Below are 24561 nucleotides of genomic sequence, written 5' to 3' on the forward strand. Positions count from 1 at the left end.
TCGAATGTGACTTAACCGTTGCCCACAATTCATTTATACCGGCTCCAATGTTGCAACTCTTCAGATGATTATTCCGCTTATGCTCGCCGACCAGCATGTTAACTTTCAGTGTTAGCTTCCTGACTGTGGGGTCATTGGGATTGGCTCGACGAAGCTCATCACGCTCATTTGCTAATCCCGTCGCCTCTGCTGGGAAGTTTGGTCTTACTTCGGGTATTCGACCTGCAGGGATATGGCGAGCGGCTGCAGCAGTGATGATGATCTTACATCCTTCCAGGGTTCGACTGTGACTTAACCGTTGCCCACAATTCACTTATTCCGGCTCCAATGTTGCAACTCTTCAGATGATTATTCCGCTTATGCTCGCCGACCGGCATGTTAACTTTCAGTGTCAGCTTCCTGACTGTGGGGTCCTGACTTGTGGGGGTTGGCTCGACGAAGCTCATCACGCTCATTTGCTAATCCCGTCGCCTCTGCTGGGAAGTTTGGTCTTACTTCGGGTATTCGACCAGCTGGGATATGGCGAGCGGCTGCAGCAGTGATGATGTCTCGAAACGTCCTTTCCGCTATCCGAACATCAGAAGGATTGGGCAGTTTTCTGAAGCGGTGATTGGCGAACTCTCTGAAACTCGGCCAATTAGCTTTCCTATGATTGACGAATGTGCGGCGTTCAGAGGTGATGAAATCGGGTGGTCTGCCAATGGAGACAATTATGGGTAGTTCTCTGAAGCGGTGATTGGCGAACTTTCTGAAACTCGGCCAATTCGCTTTCCTATGATTGACGAATGTGCAGCGTTCAGAGGTGATGAAATCGGGTGGTCTGCTAATGGAGACAATTATGGACAGTTCTCTGAAGCGGTGATTGGTGAACTCTCTGAAACTCGGTCAATCAGCTTCCCTATGATTGACGAACGTGCGGCGTTCAGAGGTGATGAAATCGGGTGGTCTGCTAATGGAGACAATTATTGGGAGATGGTGTGGTCCAAGGAAAATGACGGGTTGCCAGGTAACGCCATTAGTCAGACCAGGTGACACGATGGTTACTGTGACACGCTCCTCTAATCCTGGTAGGGGCTTCGTAGAGCTATCAATCTACTCAGCCAGCGCTGTACCTCTCTGGTCGTTTCCGAGGGCCGAATGCCACATCTCATGATGCGTCCCCCAGGACCAGACGATTATGACGTACCAAAAGTGGGCTAATGTTAGGCACGTAATCTGAGATACCGCTATTTCTCGGCGGGATGTATACGTTCAGCAACTCTATCTCGGCAGTTCCACACTACTTCACCCTTCCACACTACTGCTACCCCCATACATTCCATGTACGAGTCATTAGAGACAGGCTCAAGCTAGATAGGTCTGTATGGACTGGTGCTATAGGAAAGCTAATCCCTACCTCCTCTTCTGGTGCGATCCTTCCTTAACAAGTTGTAACCATCACAACGTTGTAAGCTGCAGTTGTTGTTGAGCTTGGTTTCTTGCACCGTCGCGACCTTGGTGTTCTTCCGACTCATGAAATCTACTATTTCCTCGATCTTACCTCGGAGTCCATTGAAATTAAATTGCAAAAAGTATGCATTTTCTGGGATTGGGACAACAACAGCTGGTATTAAATGCTGCTGAGGGGACTGCGGAGGAGTCTCGTAATCTGACGACGACTCACTGGGGACTGTATTCTCGCAGAAAGATAGTCCCTGTCGTAGTCCCTCACGTGGACAAGTCCCCTTAGATGCACCCACTCCTGACATCTATTGCATCTCACTGAAGGTTGGATATGTGTGAAGATGCGGATGTGACAAACTGAGCACAAATAAATTGGTCCTGGATTTTCCTCCGTCCCGGCACGGACCAAAAGAATTCGGAGCAGACATTCCGGGATATGCTGTTCCCAACACAGAAAAACGAAACAAATACAAACACATGAACACTGAGATGGCAGCCGCTGGCCGGAACGCTGATTTTGTGTGGTCCCGGGTCAATCCGGTATGAAAGAACCCGCTGCCGTTGGATTGCGGGCACGCCACAACTATCTGCGACAAACTTAAAAGAAAGGAATAAGGTCCTCAAGTCCCTAGCCGGCAGCACTTGGGCTGCAGATAAAGAAACCTTGTTGGCCACATATAACCCGATAGGTCGGTCTGTGGTAAGCTATGCGGCTCCAGTTTGGTCCCCGGGATTATGTGATACGAATTGGAAAAAAAATTGAAACCTGTCAAAATGCCGCCCTGAGAACAGCAACCTGGTGCCTCCTCAAGTCTTCAGTGGACCATCTACATGAGGAGGCAAAGATTCTTCCAGTTAAGCAACACAATGAGATGCTTTCGTTGCAGTACTTGCTTAGGTATTACCGTGAGAGCCATACCAATCACCATCTGCTGGCTAGGACCGACACATTCAGGCTTATCAGGAAGGATATTCATGCTCTAGAGAGAGATTCAACAATCTAGCAGAGAAACCCTAAATCAACAGGCATATAAAGCAGGTTTAAATAGTATTGACACGGATGCAGTTGCAAAGGCCATAAGCAAATTTTGTGTGAATAAAGTCCTCGGAGTACATCCCCCCGTCTATCGCAGCTGAAGAGCGTCAGCTGCCACGACAAACCAGAGTAGTTTTGGCTCACCTACGCTCGGGATATTGCAGTCGCCTAAAATCTTATTGGGCGGAAATCGACCGCGCCGTGCAAGACATCTGTCCAGTATGCGGCACGGGCCCGCCCGACACAAAACACCTTTTCAACTGCCCCGCTGGACCTACTCATCTAACTCCAGTGGATCTGTGGTTACATCCTATCGAAGCAGACACTTTCCTGGAGCTGGAGATAGACCCAGAGCCAGATTGAACAGAAGAACGAACATACAAACATAATAATAAATACAATTTTCGGACTTGTTGATACAAAGTTTTCATATAAAAACATGGGGCTGCAGTCGTTGCTATTAGAAAAGCTCCCACCACCCACCCACCTTTCTACAGAGTTCTTCATAGAGGTACATTAATAAAACCTCGTCATTTTTTTCAGTGTATTTCTCTCTCATAACTTGATTAGCCCAACCCCTTTTGAGGTCTTCGCTACCAGCAAAAAAACCCTTTCTTTGGAAAAACATTCGTCAGTCAAAACTAAATCCTCAGACATATGCTAATTTATGTTTGTTTGTATTGCTTCTTCGTCCTTTTTGCCACACAACAATGTATGCTGATGATAACTTTATACGCACAATATGATCGCTACGTTAAAGGATCCGTTCGTTGTCTTGTGCAGTCAGTCAGTTTTGTTGTTGTGTGTTTGATAAACGGTAGACATGCCCAATATAGCAAAATATCAATGACACAGTGTTAGAATGCTTCACAGCTTTATTCAAATTTCAATTTTTTCCTTAATTTTTGTTTTCGTCGTTCTCCTTGTGTGAACTTCAAAAGGAAGCTAAACGAAAGCCGCCAACTTCTTCTTCCTGTTTATTGAAAATAATAATAAAGTAAAGTAATAGAGAGAGAGAGGGAGTGTTGGAGGGAAGTGGAGAAATAAAAAAGTAACTTGGGAGAGGGTAAGGTAATCTAATGTTACGGATGTAGGCAAAGACACTTTTATTTCGGGGTTAGGGGGCGATGTTAAAACGGTATAATGAGAAATTAGACTATTTGAATATCAAAGGATTACAAATTAGCGGTTTCAGCATTTTTGGTAAAGGAGCTTCTTCTGGTCTCCGTTGATGGCAAATCTGATTAATTTTATTTTTCAAGAAATTCGTATTCATTTCTATACTTTGTAATCATTTTTGCTCTAATTGCCGTGAACATTTCTATGACTTTAATTGCAAAAATTAGCTGCCATGATAAATAGCCACGCCACACCACACCACACCATTGGAACTTTAAAACAACTTGGCCGGGGGCCATATGTGTAAACATATCATGGGTTCAGTCTATATAAATCATAAAAATGCAATGTTATAAAAAATAATAGATTTCAATACGTGATAATGGGCTTTGCGACGCTGTCGTTCGTTATCCTTAACCATTTTACGTACATATTATGAATGTATGTATGTATAGAAGAAGAAGAACATAATAATAATAATGCACACTTGTGAATATGTATGAATGTAAAATTGCATAAATGTTTATTAGAGAGGACCATGCATTTTGGGGTCCATAAGGATGAGCAGCCATTTAATAGTATAGTGACTGTTACACTTGGAGACATTTGGTCGATTGTGTTCATTCTGTATAGGATTGTCGATGATGATGAGAGAGTTGTTACGAGGGGAACTAAAAACGTTTCTGGCCATTCGACTTTTTTTGTTTGAAAGTTTGACAGTTTTTACAGAGACTTGAAAATATCACTTTGCAAAAAACTGGAATTTGCTTGTGAACATTTTCATCCGATCATTTTTTACAACATTCTTCGTGGATAATCACGGCAAGAGTGCATCGATCAAAATAAACCTTTGTATGTTGATAAAGGGCCATCCTATAGCAATATGAAAAACTGATTTAATGAATTCAATCGAGGCCGACACTCGCTAAAAATCGCAGGTCGTGAGGATCGTCCAAAAACAGCGGTTGTGCCAGAAAAAAAAATTTACTAAAATTCATAACTTCTTTAAGAAAAGACAAAACACTGATTTATTCACTCACTTTACCGTCTTTCCTCAACGATTGTATTTAGAGAACTGAAGAAAAAAGAACAACATAATTAATACAATTTTTTCCTTTCCCTCTTCGCTTGCTACGTTGGTTATTGCGTCTCCTATTACACCATACATACAGCTCTTTATTATATAACAGCATTCCGCAGTCGCGAGAGCCCTGTTGTTATTCTCTTTGACAAGAATCCTCTCTCCACCCATAAAATATATGTTCTAACATAAATATGTTGGTACCCAACCAAATTGAGACATGTTACAAAATGTTGCAAACATATATTTGTTTGGAAACAAACATATTTGCTTGTTTGATTTAAAATGAGGAAAAAGTTTCTCAATTATTTGGGATTGACATATCAACGTTATTGATCGATGCTTTGTGCTGCAAGTAGATACGAGAGAAGTAAATTGAGTACTTATGTATTTTAGACAAGCTATGATATCCGTAGCAAATTTAAAAGTCTAATGGGATCTATGTCTGATAGGAAGGTAGACTATCTGTTTCGTATTTGCTTGGTAGTAGGTGTCTTCGTGTGTGCAACAAGAGACACCTACAAATTAGATTTGTGACAGTCAATATCACTTCTGCATCATAACATAATTTCAATAGTCTATACCACTGTGATCCCATTTGGACGTTATACCCTAAACGAGCGTCGCCCAAGGGAATACCACCAAACTAAAGCAAGGGTTTATGTATAGGTGAATAAACAACAACCAAATGATGCCTATCATGCGTTTTTGCACACGTACACTGTGAATGAGAGAGAATAGAAAATGCAAAACAACTCAGTGGGCTCCCTCAGTATAGAGATGGTCGACCCTGCCCTAGACCACTGATGGGCAAATTGCGAGAGACTCATGTATTTTTTACACTTTTGTGTGTGAGACAGAGCATTTCTGCCCATCAGTGCCCTAGACAGACAGCAGCGTTAATTTGTATTAACTGCCTTAACTCAAATTCGTGCATTATCCACATTCTTGATGCACAAAGTGAATTTAGGTATTTCAGTATGGCAATACTGTAGAAGAGAGCCCATATTCAGTAAGTGAGAGAGCATATTCATGCTCTGAGACACAATTCACTTAGCAAACAACAACAAAACAGTTGTTTACCAGCAATCAGCTGTTTCGTAAATGCAGACACTTTCGTCTGTCACGGTAAAATTAATGCAGTTCTTAATGCAAATTAACGCTGCAGTCTGTCTAGGGCAGGGACGTGCTTCTTTGCTTAGATCGTATAGTGAGGGCGCCCACTGAGTTGTTTTTGCATTTGCTTCTCTCTCTCACGTACAGTGTAAGTGAATGAAAACAAACAAAAACATAATGTGGTTGTTGCTTTTTTCACTCATACGTTCATACATGTCTTCGCTTTGGTTGTATTTCTGTGGTCGTCGCTGGTCTAGGGTATTAGAGATCTAGACCTACAGTGACATGTAATAATTCCTAGAGTGATTTTCATCCCTACCTTCTCGAATTAGAGCATGTTTGCTTTACACCCTAGACAGACGGCAGCGTTAATTTGCATTAAGATGTACATTTAATTTTAGCCTGACAGACGACAGTTTCTGTATTTACGAAACAGCTGATTGCTGTTTTGTTGTTGTTTGCACTGTATTTTTTGTTTTCCTTCTGTCTCATATTAATATGGGCTCTCTTCTACGGTATTGCCATATTGAAATACCTAAATGCCCTTTAAATTCAGTTTGATGTTGTGCATTAAGAATGTGGATAATGCACGAATTAATTTGAATTATAGCAGTTAATGCAAATTAACGCTGCCGTCTGTCTAGGGTATTAGATGTCCTACATCCAGGTTCAAAGAATTATTCGCGATTTACATTCTCGAGGTAGATCTCACGCAGTTTGCCGATTCAACAACTACTAGATCGATAGATTTAATACGCCTTCGAGCTAGTTCAAGGATAGCTCGAGAGTTTATGTCCATGACTTTAAAGCCAGACGGTCCTGACTATCTGCAAGGTTACTTTCAAGTCTTTTCAAGAATTTTCAGCTTTCCTGATAGCGCGAATCTCTATCTGACAAGACGCTGCAGCTATCATTAAGCTTAAATGAGTGTTTGGTTAATTGGTTCTCGCAGTAGACGTCGGCGCCTTCCTCCATCTTGGGCCCATCTGCATTGCTAGATTGTTGAGAGGAGAGATACCTACAGTTCAAATTTCTCTAGTTGAAAACAAAACGGATAATAAGTCGTTTTCTTCTATGGCAAGATCTACTATATATGCTCTCGGAGAACACAGTTTATGTATTGCTGCTTAGTTCGCTCACCTTGTTGATATGGCGATTTCGATATCAAACTCGAGAGGTTTGTCAGGAGTTCGCAGAAGCAAATATGAAGATTTATCTGCACAAAGCAAAGCTTTTTCCGGCTCCCTTCAATTTGGTGCTTTGAAAGGATTCGAAACTATAACCTTCCTACAACGGATAATGAGTCAAACTCTTTAAGCCTTCGCATCTTCGAAATGTGAAACTCGCCACGATCCGAACAGACATTTTCAAGGAATCTGGACATAAAAGACCTTTTGAAGGTCGTCTTTGACCAAAATATTGTTTGAAAGATCCATAGAAAGAGTTTGAAGGCCTTATCTCCATAGAAGGACTTTTGAAGTTCCACATAATGCCTTTTAAAGGACTTCTTTCCCTATAAGGCCTATTGAAGATTTTCCGGCCATAAAATTAATTTTTAAGGTCGTCTATCCCTACACGCAGAGAAAAAAATATGATTGATCCAACAATATTCGAAGAGCAAAATATGTATTGTAAAGATATTGTTAAATTCCAAATGTAGTATTGTGATTCCAACAATTGGGTTTTGTTAAATCCAAAAATTGTTTTTGTCAACTGGACAATAGTTCTCCCTTTTCTTCGACAATTTTTTCTCTTCCCTCGCTACTCGATGCCGTGTTGAAAAAAAAAATTATGGTGAGTTTTCTTTGTATGACATGATGCCTTTATCTTTGTTTTTGTGTGTATGTATACCAACAAGGAGACTCTTGTTTTTATTTGTTTCTGTTTTGTTTCATTCTTCTATCTTCATTGTGCTTTGAGGTTTGGTGTTATACCGGAGTTTGTTATGGTGTTTAATTATTCCTTATGTTGTGGTGGTTGCTTGTGGCTTTTTGTTTGTCTTTGTTGTCAGCCAATGCAGCAAACCATGTATTTTGTTCATCAATGATTGCAATATTATACGCGACATTTATATCCAAGTTATATGAAAAGTGTATATGAGAAGTATATACACTCAAATCAAAAATTTCTGTGCTGGTTTTCTGAGTTGACAATACTTTTTGTAAACAAAATTAGATTATGATAGTTCCTACAATCGGTATTGTTAACGATTTTAACAATATTGCGGAAATTCGAAAGTTGTTTTTGTTTTCTATGTTTGGAACAAAATATGGTATTTTTGGATTTGGATTACAATGTTTGAATAAAACAAATACATTTTTGGAACCAAAACAGATATTTTTGTTCCAACAAAAGCGAAAAATATTTTTTCTCTGCGTGTAGAAGAACTCTTCTTCCCATATACGTTGATTTGTAAGCCGTCTATCCATATAAGGCCTTTTGAAGGTCTTCCTTCCCCAGAAGACCTTATGAAGGACTTATATACATAGAAGACAGCTTGAAACTGGACCAGGATATGCAGGGATTAGAGATCCTGAATCACGTATAAGGCTACCTGAGGAGTGATTTGACGCCATCCTTTTCACACTTGATAGTTTGAACAACAATGTTTGTTTTCCAAATGCTTGCCACCAAAGAAGTCAAACTCATTAAGCTTTCGCATGTTCGAAATGTGAAACTCGCCACATAAAAGACCTTTTGAAGGTCGTATTTCACCAAAATATTGTTTGAAAGATCCATAGAAGGACCTTTGAGGTCTTCTGACCACATTGAAGATATTCCGGCCATACAATTAATTTTAAAGGTCGTCTATCTCTAGAAGAACTCTTCTTTTTACATACGTTGATTTGCAAGCCTTTTATCCATAGAAGACCTTCTGTCAATAGAAGAACTTTTAAAGGTATTCTACCCAAAGCCTAAAAGCCGTTCTCACAGCTTTAAACTGGAACATGATATGCAGAGTTGTAGATCCCGTATAAGGATTCCTGAAGAGTGCTTCTTACGCCGTCCTTTTCACACTTGATAGTTTGAACAACAATGTTTTGTTTCCCAAATGCTTGCTACCAAAGAAGTACACCGTAGATAAAGATGGACAGATAGGGTATAACTTGTGGCCTAAGTTCCCTAGTTTTCCCAATAGAGTTATTGCAAGAGTAAAGTTCAATAGTTTTTCGCCCTCTCCTCGGTATTCCTTTTACATGTCAAGCGATGGTCAAGGATTGTATCAAGGTATTTTGCTTCCGTAAAAAGTGCCAATGAAACTTCGTCCACAGCTGGAGGCCAGAAACCTGGAATTTAGCTTTTTCTGCTGAATAGTACGTCTAGTAGTCCGTCTTCTTCGGTTTGGCTCCAAGACCATTGTAATGGCTCCAACAACAAGCGAATCTCTTTTAGCAAATCGAGAATCTCTAGTTCAAAGTTTGTCCACGAACCGCTTAATACTACCTATGGATTTGGGATCCTTAGATAGTAAGAAGACCTAATGGTTTTCGGTAAGAAGACCTATGGTTCTTCTATGAGAGACCTACTGCTCTTCTATAAGAAGACTTACTGGTCTTCTATGAGAGGACCTACTGGTCTTCTATTTGAAAATCTCCTGGTCTTCTATGGATACCTACTACACATGCTCCTACCTTGTCCCCATTCGAGACGGAGAATACCGTATAGGTCTTGCCGTTTCCCAGCAAACTAATCGGAAATGGAACAAAATTCGGACGCTACATCCGATGTCGGATCCGAAATCGTAACGATTTCTTAACGAAAGTTGTATGAAGTGGTTGAAATAATTTCGGAACAAAATGTCTGAGCGACATCCGATCGATTTCCGTCCGATTTCGTATCGAAATCGGTATAAAATCTGAACGTTTCCCCCCTAAGAAAAATAGCGTAGAAATCGGAAAGAGATCTAAACGATGTTGCTTCCGAAATTGTTCAGACGTGTCGAAGATCCTACATTTGGTTTGCTGGGTTGGTACATTCACCTTGTTTATGTTCAAATATAGGCTACTTATCTTCTATTAAAATATCTCCTGTCCTGGTCTTCTATGGAAAGACCTAATATAAATGCTTGTCGAGACGGAGAATACAGTTTAGGTTCTGCCGCTTAGTCCGCTCACCTTATTTATATGCTTCTTGGACTGGGGCGATTGCGATGTCTAAGGTCGAAAGGGGGTTTCAGTAGTTCAGCAGCAACAATTATTCAGATTTATCTGCACAAAGCCAAACTTTTTCGGCTTCTTTTTTATTGGTGCTTTGGAGGGACTCGAAACCGTAATCTTCCTTGTACGAGGTTTACGAAGTCTACTGATTCCTTATTCTCTCAGCTAATTACATTGACTTCCTTGTATAGAGAAGCCTGGCCAAGCCGTACATTATTCTGGTCAACCACGTTCGAAATGAGAATGTCCCTAAGATGACCTTTCACCAGCAACCAATGAAAATCGCTGATGTCCCCTTGGTATCAGCCTTGTCGATGATTGCTAGCCGCAGATGATCTGGGACAATTTGTCGAGCAGTATTGTCATAATGTTTCGGATTAGACGAGCATGGAATCTGCGACGAGCCGAGCTTCGCATTATCCTTGCTCACATTCGTAGACGTACAAGTTTTCGAAGAGGATGCACCTATGGAAGAGATTTTGGTATCTCCAGTAGTGATATTTTCACTAACCTTCCTTGTCACCGAGCCATACGATGCAGGTGAATGGACCGACTGTGTCAACTTCTTCACGGCAGGAGGCTTTTCCTCGGACGACCCATATTTTTCACAACCACTGCTTGTGATTTTGAATTGGTTGACTGAGGACATACGAGCTTTAAAGCAGTTGACGCTGCCGCACCCTCATCATTGCTACGTCTGATCGCGTTTGCAACTGAGTCACATGGTCTCTCATTGCTCATCAGCTGATTCATGACTCCATCATCCTTTGCGTGGCTTTGGAGTTGAGGCGGATGAGAAGTCAAGTGAAACCTTCCCGGAGGATTTGGATATCTTCTTCGCCTTTTTTTGGCTTCTTCTCAGCCATTTTTGAAGGCTTCGACTTAGCCGCATTGGATGTAGGAGTATCCTCCTGCTCTTACAGCAGACGTACAAGGTTTCGTAGAATATGCACCTATTGAAGAGATATTGGGGTCTCCTGCAGGCGAATATACCAGCTGTGACAGTGTCAAATTATTCGCGACCGGAGGCTATTACTTGAAAGATATCATCTTCTTTGGATTTTGGCTTAGTCGACTGAGGACCGGCAGCCTTTCAAGCAGTTGACGCTGCCATAGACCCATCATTGTTCCGTCTGCTCGCGTTTGCATCTCATGAACTGATTCACGTCCATCACACTTTTGCAGGGTTTTGGAATTGAGGCAGATGAAGAGTCAAGTGAAATCTTCCCGGAGAATACCTACTTTGCCCCGGATACCTTCTTTGGCTTTTTGGCTTCTTCTCTGTCTTTTTGAAAGCTGTGACTTAACCGCTTTAGACATAGGAGTATCCTGCTACTGCTCTTTAGGTGGACATTTCGCAGATAAAATCTTCCCTCATAGTTACTTGAGGATAGTTCCTTTCGAACTTCCTCACAAACTTGAGATGTTTGGATGTTTGTTTGCATACCGATTGCAGAATGTGTCTGTCCCTTGGTATTCTTTTTTGTCCATTGCTTCTATGACTTTGGCTTTGGCATTTTTGAATGTCTGTGGTATCAGTGAATCATCCGTCTTATCGAAGGATGACTCGCCTTTGCCACTTTTCTCCTCCAATGCTTTTTCCCTGAGTAGCAACGGCTCGTCGTATTTGTTCGACGTTAAAACAAGACTTTTCAGCAACCTTTTCGACGGATTGGTGTGCGTATCTTGGCTGGAGGTAGAGACATGGATCACTGTTGTGCCTATGGCTTCATCCTGTTCTGTTAGCGATAAATTCTCTCAAATGACGTCCGGTATGCTCCCCTCCCTGACAGTTAGGGAGAGATTTTCCTCAATGAGACTGAGGAGCATCATACTTTGTCTATTAAACTTTCGTCAATGCGGTGAAATTTCGGAATGTCGACCCGCCCTTGTCTACAGTTCGTGTCTCTGTTACACCAGAGCTAGAGCTGCGGGCTAAAGTAGTGAGGGGTTTGCTGCGAGCGTCCATATTGGTAATGTTCAGGGATAGTGAAGTTCATGCACTTGTAGAAGTGAAGGCTAAGTGCATAAGGGCATCCACACCTACATCAGTCGAAGTTTTATTTTCGGAGATTTTTTGTTCAGTTAATCTTCGTATATCTATGAAATATTGATTATTGGAGGGTGCCACCGTGGTCCAATGGTATGCACACTCGCCTTGCATGCAGAAGGTCGTGGTTTCGATTCCCCGGCTAGGCAAAATCAAATTTTCAACGGTGGAAAAATACCCCTCAGTAATGTCGTCGACATTTCATTAGTATTTCAGCCATGCAAAACTTCTCTAAAAGTGGAGTCTTAGGACACACCGTTCGGACTCGGCGATAAACTGTAGGGTCCAAATCATAGAGCTTAATACGATTAGTGGAGGGACTGAGGTCGACCGGATCACAACATCCTTCCTACGGCAAGAACTTGACAAGCTTCCTTGAGGCGCCCAGGTATCAACGAGGATCCGTTCAAATACAGTTGAAACCCTTCTGTAAACCTTGAAAAACACCGATAAGCAGGCGGTCACTTAACACCCTGGTGTTAGGGGAACTCTATTGGAGTAGTAGATCTTCTTCTTTATTTACTCATCCGTTATCCGGATATAAGTAAGTACTCGTAGTAGATCACTACCTGTAATTATGTGTGCCGCTCGTCCCAGAGGTGTTTTGTGGAATATTCAATTCACCTTATTGGCTCGCGATAATCCCTCCTTATTTTCTACCCGGCTTGGGACCGGCTTCGGCGGATTAAAAATGACTTAAATAACACTTTTTGATAGCTTTACCCACTAAGCGAATATATTGAAAGGAGAATTTATTAATCATACCACCCTAATATCTATTTGGGGTGTAAGCGTTAACCATTATTAGCTTTTGCCTTCTCTCGAATGTTGTCGTCCATTACGTGAAATAACACTTTGTATTTATTCTACGTTTCGGAACCCACAACAACAACAACAACAGCAAGAACAAAAAGCTTAGAGGACAGAATTATTATGTGTTTCTTGTTGTTGTTGCTGCTGCTGTTGTTGTTGATGATGTGTTTGCGTTTCCTAGTGGCTGTAATTTTTTGTGTTTCTATGAAAATAAAACGCAGAACATGAAGAAAAAACCCTAAAAATCAAGCCTGGCTAAATGGGTACGTGGTGACGACGACGGCGGCACATGCAGCCAGCACATACTACATAAGTGGCTTAATTAGCTACCGTGCAACGATCAACACTCGGATGTGGACATGGAAGTGTAGATGTGTGTTTTAGTATTCCAAGTATTCCAGGCAAACGAGGCAGCCAGCAGTCAACAGCCAGGCAGGCAGCCAGCAAGCCATCCATCCAGCCATGGTGCTTAAAATCGCAAAACACTCTACAATCTACTCCCATAGCATAGCATACCACCAACCAAACAAAATGTACTGCCAATGATGGTAAAGAGTGGCAGCAGTAGAAGCAACAAAAAAGCGCTATGAACATCCATTCATACTTTCCTATGCTGTGCCCTGTGGACTTGGGTATGGGCTGTGCGTTCCAATGCTTTGAAACACGTTACACGTTATAAACGTGTAAGGTACTTGAGCAACGAGTATTTGCATATAATTTCACGCCGATGTTGCTACTGCTCATTACAAGAAAATCCTGCTTGCCATTGCTGTTGCTGTTGTTGTTGCACACCAAGTCTAGCTGCTTAACAGGGCTACTCAGCACTTTCGTTATGTTTTCTATAACAAAGAAAAAAAGAAGAACCAAGGGGAAGGAGTTATAAAATGTGTGATTATGAATTCATATACATACGTGTATATACATATGTATGTTTGTCTGTATGTAACTATATTTCATTGTATGTGGGGTGCCATTTTAAAAATTGCCTGCCAGTGTGAGAACAAGATTTGCTTTCTGTTCTTTACTTCACCTTCTTCCTCTTTTGTGTAAGGGGTCTTGCGATGAACAACAAAAAAAAAGCTTGGAAGCCCTTAAAACCTCCGGTTAAATTCTTTAACGTCTCTAGCCTTAACACTTACAAAACGTCATACAGACTTACAAACAAACGTTGACATATGTATATGAAGTGCATTTGGATGACTTGTTGTATGCAGGTATTGGTGTCGCCCGTCTGCCAATGTGTGTGTGTTTGGGTAATGAATGCAATCACCATTTGTGTTGCTGTGTCAAGTAAGTACCTTGTAGGTTGCTGTTGTTGTTGTATATGTGTTTATGAGTTCCGTATCAGCCCACTTCTTAAGAGCGTCAAGTGTTTACTTTTTGAACCCGTCATTGATGTTGTTGTCCTCAAACCCACTCTTCCTCCTCCTTCTCCTCATCTGCTCTTCAACAATCTTTTATAATGGTTTTGACCGTTTTTATTTTTCAAGTTTTATCCGTTTAAGGTAATGCCTAGATCCCTCCTTCCTAAAACAAGTCTGTTCATTTGTTTGGCCTCATACCCATTCCAGCTGCCTCGCCACCCACCCTCTCGCATTTGGTCTGGAAATCATTGCCTTTGGTATGATTGATGCCATTGATATTTCAAAAAGGGACTTGAGAAGATGTGTTGGCCTGGCCTTGTTGTTTAATTTCTTTTGTACATTTTGTCAACACGTCCTATCCTCTTTGCTCACAAAGTCACCATTGCCTGCAATGTTATGGTAACGGGTTTATCGTTGTTCCTGTAACCAAGACGTCACTCAGCCAACTGTCAAGCATAAAATATTATGTTGAGATTTTCCTTTTCTGGGGGGTTTTCGATTTTTTCTTTTGAGCATTAGAATTTTTGTTGTTATGTTTCTTTTCCATTTAAAGGCTAGAACTTCTAACTGAAAGAAGAAAATATTCATAACCTAATTGTTGGTAAATATGTATGTTATAAGAAATTATGTGCAAAATATGTTACAAATTTAATGCAGTAAGGAAAGGCAACGATTGTTTGCCAAATTGAACTGAATACAAAATAATTTCTTCAAGAATTCTCAGCTGTAACACGTTAGCGATAGGTAAAATTGAAACCCAAAATTATGAATGAAAAGTTGAAAAAAAGTTGACAACACTTTCGATATCGGTAGAGATTTGTGACAACTTTATTTTGGTCGGTAACTTACCGACACATTTCATTAATTATCGAAATTATAAGCAAATGAAAATTTCCTGTTATCTGTACTTGTAATTTTGTCGCTAACTAGTTACAGCCTCGCATTAGAGGTTTTGTTTGGTAGAATTTCTAAATTCAATAGAAATTGAGCGTTTAAGAACCTAATATCTGCTTAGTGATACTTATGCCACGGAGATTAGTTTGTAATTAATTTTCGTGACATCAGCACAAGCAGATAGACGATATTTCGGTCCAGGGTGAACATCTTTCGTTTCTATTAAAATCAGTAGGATCTTCTTCTTATAGGGGAATGTTTTATTTTATTTATTTATTTGAATATTTATTACAATTAAAAATTATAATAAACTTATAGCTAAAAGCACTAGTGACTACGGTTATCGGCTTTAGGGGAATGTTATATGGTGGAAATACTGAGAATTTATCCACAAAAGGGTGTAATCACCACGATGTCTTTTCGACAGTAGAAGACATTCGAAGTCTTTTTCTGACGGATTTAGGAGGCTCAGGGACTATTCTAGCATAAAATGATATTTGGAAGATATAGCTTATTATTCATAGGTGCTTCAATAGGAGATAGACTGTGTTCATACTGAAAATATATAAGAATGGGTACGAAAGATAGTAGGAAGAGAGCGTAGTATAAAGTGTACAAAATATAAGTATTGAAAGGCCTCGTAGATGGATCTACGCCAGGTTGAGGCTTAGAGCTGCTGAGATGTTGTCACTAACATTAAAACCGACTTGATAATCGACCACTAGCAGGAAGCTTGCATGTGGAGGACGCCATGTCTGAATCTCATTGAGCCTCATTGCATCCTGGAGGTCTGAAATTGAACTGCTACATCCAATGGCTCCAGTGATGAACACTGACGCTCCGCGTTGCGTACTTCCTACCTTAGCTAGGTAAATATGCTTATTTTCAAGCCCCTACCAATGTGTTTTTGAATATTTGCTGTCCATAAAAAAGCCATTAGAAAGGTAACTGACAATAGGAGAAGTTCAGAGACGATCATGTCCATATAGGTTTTAGATGATAATTAAACTTGGAGATCATCAGAAAGATACAGAAATATTTGGAATATATTTAAAATGTCTTCAGTGCAGTAAGGAATAATGGAAGTTCTGATCAGCGAAGAACATGTGAAAAGATTCTGCCATTGGCAGATTTTTTGAAGGTCTTTTTTCCTCCTTTATGAAAAGTTATTCGTCATATAGAAGATCTTCAGAAGATATTCCCTCCGTAGGCGGTATTTTTAGCTAATGGCTTACTTACGTCCACAAAATATTTTGTCCATAAGCAATATTCAGAAGGTCATAGAAATACACTTAAAGGATCATCTATCCATGGAAAGTTATTGGAAGCTCTTTTGTCTATTGAAGAACTAACGAAACTTGTTTGCCAAATGAAAACCTTTAGCAAATATTTTTTCCTTGCAGACCTTTGAGGATATTTTCGCTATAAAATATTTTTTCATAGATAATTTTTAGTCAATATTCTTTTCATAGAACACCACTCGATAGTCTACTACCAACAGAAGACCCTTCCTTATAAGGTCCTTTATTGACAAAAGATTGTTTGTTCCCAATACAACTTAAAGAAGTCATCTGCCCACGGGGGCACGAAAAAGGTTGTCAACACCTCCTTATCCACTATCCAAAGCAAGTTCAAACTAATACCAAAGACGATGTAAAGAAGGTGTTTCATACGCCCAGGACTTTTGGAAGGTTTTTAGTTCATTAAAGACCTGTAGAAAGTTTTCCGCCCACAGAAGTTAATCTGATTACAGAAGGTCTTTAAAAAAATTTCTGTCTTTTGTCCACGGAATACTTTTAGGACCTATTTCACTAGATGACCGACTAATAGACTTTTAGAAGGGCATCATATCTAAAAGGCGACTTCAGGAGGCTTTCTGCCCACATCAGACTTTTCGAAGTTATTTTATCTTCAGAAGACCCGTAGAAGGTCTCCAATTCATCCATAGAAGACCATTAGGACGTTTTTTTCACGGAAGCGCAACAGAACATTCGGACCAGACCATATAACGCCTTCTGTTCACATGAAATTTTATGTCTTTAAGGACATTTAAAAGATTTTCTTTAAAGATGGTTTTCTATTAAAAAATTTAGAAAGTCTCCTATCAACAAAACCAACTTAGTAGGTGCTCCATCACATGGAGTATCTGCAGAGAAGCAGAATGTCGCATTTAGACTTATTTCTACACAAAACACATTTAAAAGTCTTCATTCATAGAAGATCTAAAGAAGGTCGTCTATCTGCAAATGACATTTGTAAGATTTTTTGAAATTTGAAGAGGTACTGAGAGTTTTGTGCCCAGCATTGAGAGATCTGGCATTCGAGAAAGGTTAGATCTTGCTATACCTTCTATGCCCAGAAACCTTTTTTAACACATTTCTTTTTGATTGCAAATATTTGGCTGAATGGAAAGAGAAATGGAATAAAAAACTATGGCTGTATGAACTTTTCCTATAGAAAAAGTTGGCTAAATTGACATATTCTATAAAAAAAGTTGCCTGAATTGACTTTTCTATAAAAAAGTTGGCCGAATTAAATTTTTCTATAGAAAAGTTAATTGAGTTGACTTTGGCTAAATTTATATTTTTCTATAGAAAAATTTGGCTAAATTGACTTTTTCTATAGAAAAAGTTGGTTGAATTGACATTTTCCATAGAAAAGTAAACTCAATTGCCTTTTCTATAAAAAATGTTGGCTGAATTGACTTTTTCTATAGAAAAAGTTGGCTGAATTTACTTTTTCTATAGAAAAAGTTGGATGAATTGACTTTTTCTATAGAAAAAGCTGACTGAATTGATTTTTTCTATAGAAAATTTGGCAGAATTGACTGTTCCCGTAGCAAAAGTTGGCTGAATTGACTTTTTCTATAGAAAAAGTTGGCTGAATTGACTTGTTCCATAGAAAAAGTTGGTTGAATTGACATTTTCCATAGAAAAAGTAAACTCAATTGCCTTTTCTATAAAAATGTTGGCTGAATTGACTTTTTCTATAGAATTTACTTTTTCTATAGAAAAAGTTGGCTGAATTGACTTTTTCTATAGAAAAGGCTGACTGAATTGATTGAATTGACTTTTACATAGAAAAAGTTGGCTGAATTGACCTTTTCTGTAAAAAAAGTTCGCTGAATTGACTTTTTCTATAGAAAAAGTTGGCAGAATTGACTGTTCCCGTAGAAATAGTTGGCTGAATTGACTTTTTCTATAGAAAAATTTGGCTGAATTTACTTTTTCCATAGAAAAAATTGGATGAATTGACTTTTTCTATAGAAAAAGTTGGCTGAATTTACTTTTTCCATAGAAAAAGTTTGCTGCATTGACTTTTCTATAGAAAAAGTTAGCTGAATTGAATTTTTCTATAGACAAAATTTGCTGAATTGATTTTTTTGCAATTTTTCCATGGAAAAAGTAGGCCGAATTGAGTTTTTCTATAGAAAAAGTAGGCCGAATTGAATTCTTCTATAGAAAAAGTTGGCTGAATTGAATGGACTGAAAGAAAATGTTGGTTGAATCGATTTTTTCTATAAAAAATGATGGCTGAATGGGGTTTTCCTATAGAAAAGTAGGCAGAATGAACTTTTCTTATGGACGTTTACTATAGAAAAAAGTTGACTGAATGAAATTTCCCTACAGAAAAAGTTGGTTGAATGCAGTTTTCCTATAGAAAACGCTAGCTGAATGAACAGATACTAAAATAAAAAGTTAGCCGAATTGAATTTTTCTCTAGAAAAAATTGGTTGATTTGATTTTTGTATTGAAAAAGAAGGACGAATTGAGTTTTTCTATAGAAAAAGTAGGCTGAACTGACTTTTTCTAGTTGGCAAAATTGACTTCCACTATAATAACATTTGTCAAAATTGACTTCTTTTTTAAATGATGTTAGCTGAATAGACTTTTCCTATACAAAAAGTTGGCTGAATTGACATTTTCTATAGAAAAGTTGACTTAATTGATATTTTCTATTGAAAAAGTTGGCTAAATTGACAATAGAAAAGTTGGCCGAATTAACTTTTTCTATAGAAAAGGCTGGCTGTATTTACTTTTCTATGGAAAAAGTTGGCTGAATTGACTTTTTCTAAAAAAGACTTGGCGGAATTGACTTTTGTATAAAAAATGCGTGAATTGACCTTTCCTATAGAAGAACTTGGCTGAATTGGCTTTTTCAATATAAAAATTTGGCTAAATTGATTTTTCTATAGAAAAAGTTGGCCGAATTGACTTTTTCTGTAGAAAAAGTTGATTAAATTTACTTTTTGTATAGAACAAATTGATTGAATTGATATATTCTACAGAAAAAGTAAACTGAATTGTCTTTTCCTATAGAAAAGTTTGGCTGAATTGATTTTTTCTATAGAAAACGCTGACTGAATTGTCTTTCTCTATAGAAAAATTTGGCTGAATTGACTTTTTTTAATTTGACTTTTCCTATAGAAAAGTGGGCTGAAACAAAATTATGGCTGAATGGGTTTTTCCTATAGAGAAGTAGGCAGAATGGATTTTTCCTGTAGAAAAAGTTAGCTGAATGGACGTTTCCCTATAGAAAATGCTAGCTGAATGATCAGTTACTAAAAGCAGAAGTTTGCTGAATTGAATTTTTCTATAGAAAAAATTGTTTGATTTGATTTTTCTATGGAAAAAGTATGCCGAATTGAGTTTTTTTATAGAAAAAGTAGGCTGAACTGACTTTTTCGGTAGAAAAAGTTGGCAAAATTGACTTACACTATAAATTTTTTTTTTTTCAAAATTGACTTTTTCATTAACAGATGTTAGCTGAATGGACTTTTCCAATACAAAAAATTGGCTGAATTGACATTTTCTATAGAAAAGGTTGTCTGAATTGACAATAAAAAAGTTAACTATAGAAAAAGTTGACTGAATGGAGTTTTCCTGTAGAAAATGCTAGCTGAATGATCAGTTACTAAAAGCAGAAGTTTGCTGAATTGAATTTTTCTATAGAAAAAATTGGTTGATTTGATTTTTCTATGGAAAAAGAAGGCTGATCTGACTTTTTTTATAGAAAAAGTAGCCTGAACTGACTTTTTCGGCAGAAAAAGTTGGCAAAATTGACTTAAACTATAATTTTTTTTTTTCAAAATTGACTTTTTCTTTAACAGATGTTAGCTGAATGGACTTTTCCAATACAAAAAGTTGGCTGAATTGACATTTTCTATAGAAAAGGTTGGCTGAATTGACAATAAAAAAGTTGACCGAATTAACTTGGCTGAATTGACTTTTTCAATATAAAAATTTGACTAAATTGACTTTTTCTATAGAAAATGCTGGCTGAATTGAATTTTTCCTTAGAAAAATTTGGCTGAATTGTTTTTTTCTATAATAGAAAAAGTTGGATGAATTGATTTTTTTTTCAATTTTTCAATGGAAAAAGTAGACCGAATGGAGTTTTTCTATAGAAAAAGTAGTAGAAAAGTAGTAGAGTTGAATTCTTCTTTAGAAAAAGTTGGCTGAATTGAATGGACTTTTCCTATAGAAAGAGTGAGCTGAAAGAATCGATTTTTCCTATAAAAAATTATGGCCGAATGGACTTTTCTTATAGAAAACAGTTAACTGAATGATCGTTTACTATAGAAAAAGTTGACTGAATGAGCTTTCCCTACACAAAAAGTTGGTTGAATGCAATTTTCCTACAGAAAACGTTAGCTGAATGAACAGCTACTAATGAAAAAGTTAGCCGAATTGAATTTTCTCTAGAAAAAAATTGGTTGATTTGATTTTGCTATTGAAAAAGTAGGCCGAATTGAGTTTTTCTATAGAAAAAGTAGGCTGAACTGACTTTTTCTCTAGAAAATGCTGGCTGAATCGACTTTTTCGATAGAAAAATTTGGCAAAATTGACTTACACTATAAAAATTTTTGTCAAAATTTACTTTTTTTTAAAAGATGTTAGCTGAATGGATTTTTCCTATACAAAAAGTTGGCTGAATTGACATTTTCTATAGAAAAAGTTGGCTGAACTGACAATAGAAAAGTTGGCCAAATTAACTTTATCTATAGAAGAGGTTGGCTGTATTTACTTTTTCTATGAAAATATTTTTCTATAGAAATAGAAAATAGAAAATTTACTTTTTCTATAGAAAAACTTGCCTGAATTGATTTTTCAATAAAAAGATGGCTAAATTGACTTTTTCTATAGAATTGAATTGACATTTTCTATAGAAAAAGTAGGATAAATTGACAATAGAAAAGTTGGGCGAATTAACTTTTTCTATACAAAAGGTTGGCTGAATTGACTTTTTCTATAAAAAAACTTGGCTGAGTTGACTTTTCCTATAGAAAAACTTGGCTGAATTGACTTTTTCTATTAAAAAAGTTGGCTGAATTGACTTTTTCTACGGAATTGACTTTTTATATAGATGTATTGATTTTTCTATCCAAAACTGGTTATATCGACAATGTGTTTTGCTACAGAAAAAAACATTCTAAATTGTTTTTTTATGTTTGTTTTGTTTATTCCAAAAAAGAAAAGACTACGACTTTTCAACATCTACATGCCTACATCCAGTATGCCTCAACTAGTAAATGGTGTTACTAAAACCATTTTCTGAAATCTTTTCATCTTTCCACTTGGCCTTTTGTTTGTTTTCTTCCAAACCCCATAAACGTCAACATTAAAATGTCATTTGTAAAAGTGCAGCTCTTTTGCAACGCCTGATGATTGTCATTCATGGGAAAAGGATGTGCACGAAACTGCAGTCTTTTATGTTGCGTTTTTTCGGAGGTATAGTTTGCGATTTTTTTTCGCCAAGCCTCTCTATAATTATGGTCAACCATCCCACTTTATAGTTGGATGGCTGTATGGGGAAGGCAATTCACAATTGAATGTCTATGATGTCCAAAGCGTAAAGTGGAATTGTTGGCTATTTTGTTGTTGTGTCTTCCCACTGACAACAAAAATTTCACTTTACCGCATTGTTTGGATAATTAATACCCTGCGATTTAATAACACTTCAATAGTAGCAACATTTTGTTTTTTTTTTCGTTTTTTTTTTGCTAGCTAGCCATCTATGCCATTCATATATCATGCCAACGCTTGGTAGTATCAATGAATGGAATGGCTAGCTGGGATGTCCACTTTCTCAACCGCTCACATGATCGGCAATATACTGGAACCAAGCATAACGTTTTGCTTGTAAAACGCTTACCCGGTCATTGTGATACCGCTTTGTTTTTGTTGCCGCATTGTTTAGGTATGTCACGTCTGCGCATTGCCAAAGAAGACGCTTGAATGGAATAATAGCTTAACTGACTTTTGTCAAAACAATTGCAACAAACAGTCAAAGCAACGCGCATCTCATAATTATTTCCTCGCTTCGCTGGAGTTTTGAAATGATCAGACAGCCTAATAACAGGAGCAACAAAAACAGGGATAGATAGCTTCTATGCAACTGGTGGTCAAAAAACAGAAATTTGTAACAGCAGTTCACAAAGGTACAAAGGAAAGAGAAAAACGGACCGTTGCAGCAACAGCCAGCACGTTACACGCTACCGCATAGCAGACATGCAACGATTTTCCCAATAACACCAGCAGCAGCACCACCAACCGTAGCTATGTAGCCTGCCACAACCAGCTCAGCAGTTCACATGAAACCAAAACCAAACATCGAACTGTGAAACCATCCGTTACTGCCAATTTGCTTGCCATGTTCCAGCTAAAAAATATTGGGTGGCATGATGATATAACCTCACTTCAGTGTTCCGCTTAGCTCTGCTCTACACTGCCGCACACTTGTAAAATAATTATTCAATTTGTTTTAACCATTTGTTAAGACAAAACGTAGCAATAGCAACAACAACAACAACTATGAAACTTATTAAATATTTTACGCCTGAATGGTGAAACGACAATGCTGAGTGTGTGTACAATTGTAACACAAAGACAAATAGACAATGAATGAATGGCTTATGCCACAACTGCAAAGACATTTGTCTAATTAAGGTCTTCTTTCTCTGCTTCCTCTTTGCCACAACATATAATATTATTTAATCCCCATTTAACCCGGCCGGAACCTTATACCGAAAATTAGGTATGCGTGTTTGCAGCAAAATTCATGAAAATTAAGAAAATTACCGTTAAGTTGGTTCCGGTAACCCCACAAAGACAGGAAAAATTGTTGGCACCATCACCAGATATTGAGTGGCACACATGTTGCCATTTATTTTTAGGCATCATCTCATCAACCTGACGCCAAAATTGACATTCTTACTTGTGCGTGTCTTAGGAGATTAAAAATTAAAATTGAATGGAAAATGCTAGAGATAGTCTATGAGCAGAAGACAGTTTAAAGGTCAATACACAGAAGAACTTTGTAAGAACTTCTATGGTCTTCGCAAAATTATTCTATAGAAAGAAAATATTCTTAAGGACTTCTATGGACAGAATTTGTTCTATAGGTATTTTATCTTTTATGGGTAGAAGATTTTTTAAGGGTTTTCTATAGACAGGATTAATGCTTCTAGGGAAAGAGAATATTCTAAAAGTCTTTTAAAGGTCTTCGTTGGACACATTTTCTTCTAATGGTCTTCTATGAAGTGAAGATACTCTTAAGGTCTTCCATGGAAGGATATCTTGTAAGGGTCTTCAATACAGAGAAAATTTTGCAGAGGTTTCCCATTGGCCGTCAAAATGGATATAATATCATCTTAAGATCTTCTGTGGACATGATATATTCTAAAAGTCTTCTATGGGCAGAATATTATCTAAAGGACTTCTATGAAGGGGAAAAAAGTTCTAAATGTATTCTAAGGGCAGAATATCTGAATATCTTCTAAATGCCTTCTATTGGAAGAAAATCCTCAAAATGTCTCTTATGGGCAGTACAGTAGTTTTCTTTGGACAAACGACCTTCGAAAGCTCTTACATGTCCATAATTTTCTATGGACAAAATACCTTCTACCTACATATATAACAACTTTTTAACCCAATCTATGGATATAAGACCATCTTTAAATATCAGAATTTCATGTTATACAAGTAGTAAATTGAATTCCCTTCCCTTGTATACCCAAACAAATACATACATATCTAAACATGCTTTATTCCCTTCTCCACAGTTAAAGATATCCCCTGGCGATTATACCCTTCCATCCTTCCTTATGTTGAAAATTTAAACATCCTTTTTGTCATAGTCAATTGTAAAGCAATTTCTTAACATATGTCAATTGTCATCTGAAAATAATTTACAAACGTTTTAAGGCATTTAATTTCAATACTTTCTTATCATTTGAAATATCAGCGTTTATTGTTTGAATAACCTCAAAAAAGAATTTGCATGCAATTTTTATTCTTCATTTGTGTCGTACATTTGAATGTAAAAACAAACAAGGCCAAATGAGGGTAACTTTAAGAGAATTTTTTCTTCTTTAAAATGCAACCCCTAATTGAAGAGGACATACTGCTGCTTCAGAGGCAATAAAATGCTTGTGAAGAAATTCGCATTACATTTGTAAGACTGATATAGATGTTGCTGAATGTTAA

The sequence above is a fragment of the Musca autumnalis genome, unplaced genomic scaffold (assembly GCF_047663935.1).
Source record: "Musca autumnalis isolate F117 unplaced genomic scaffold, ASM4766393v1 scaffold_3, whole genome shotgun sequence".
Lineage (NCBI taxonomy): Eukaryota > Metazoa > Arthropoda > Insecta > Diptera > Muscidae > Musca > Musca autumnalis.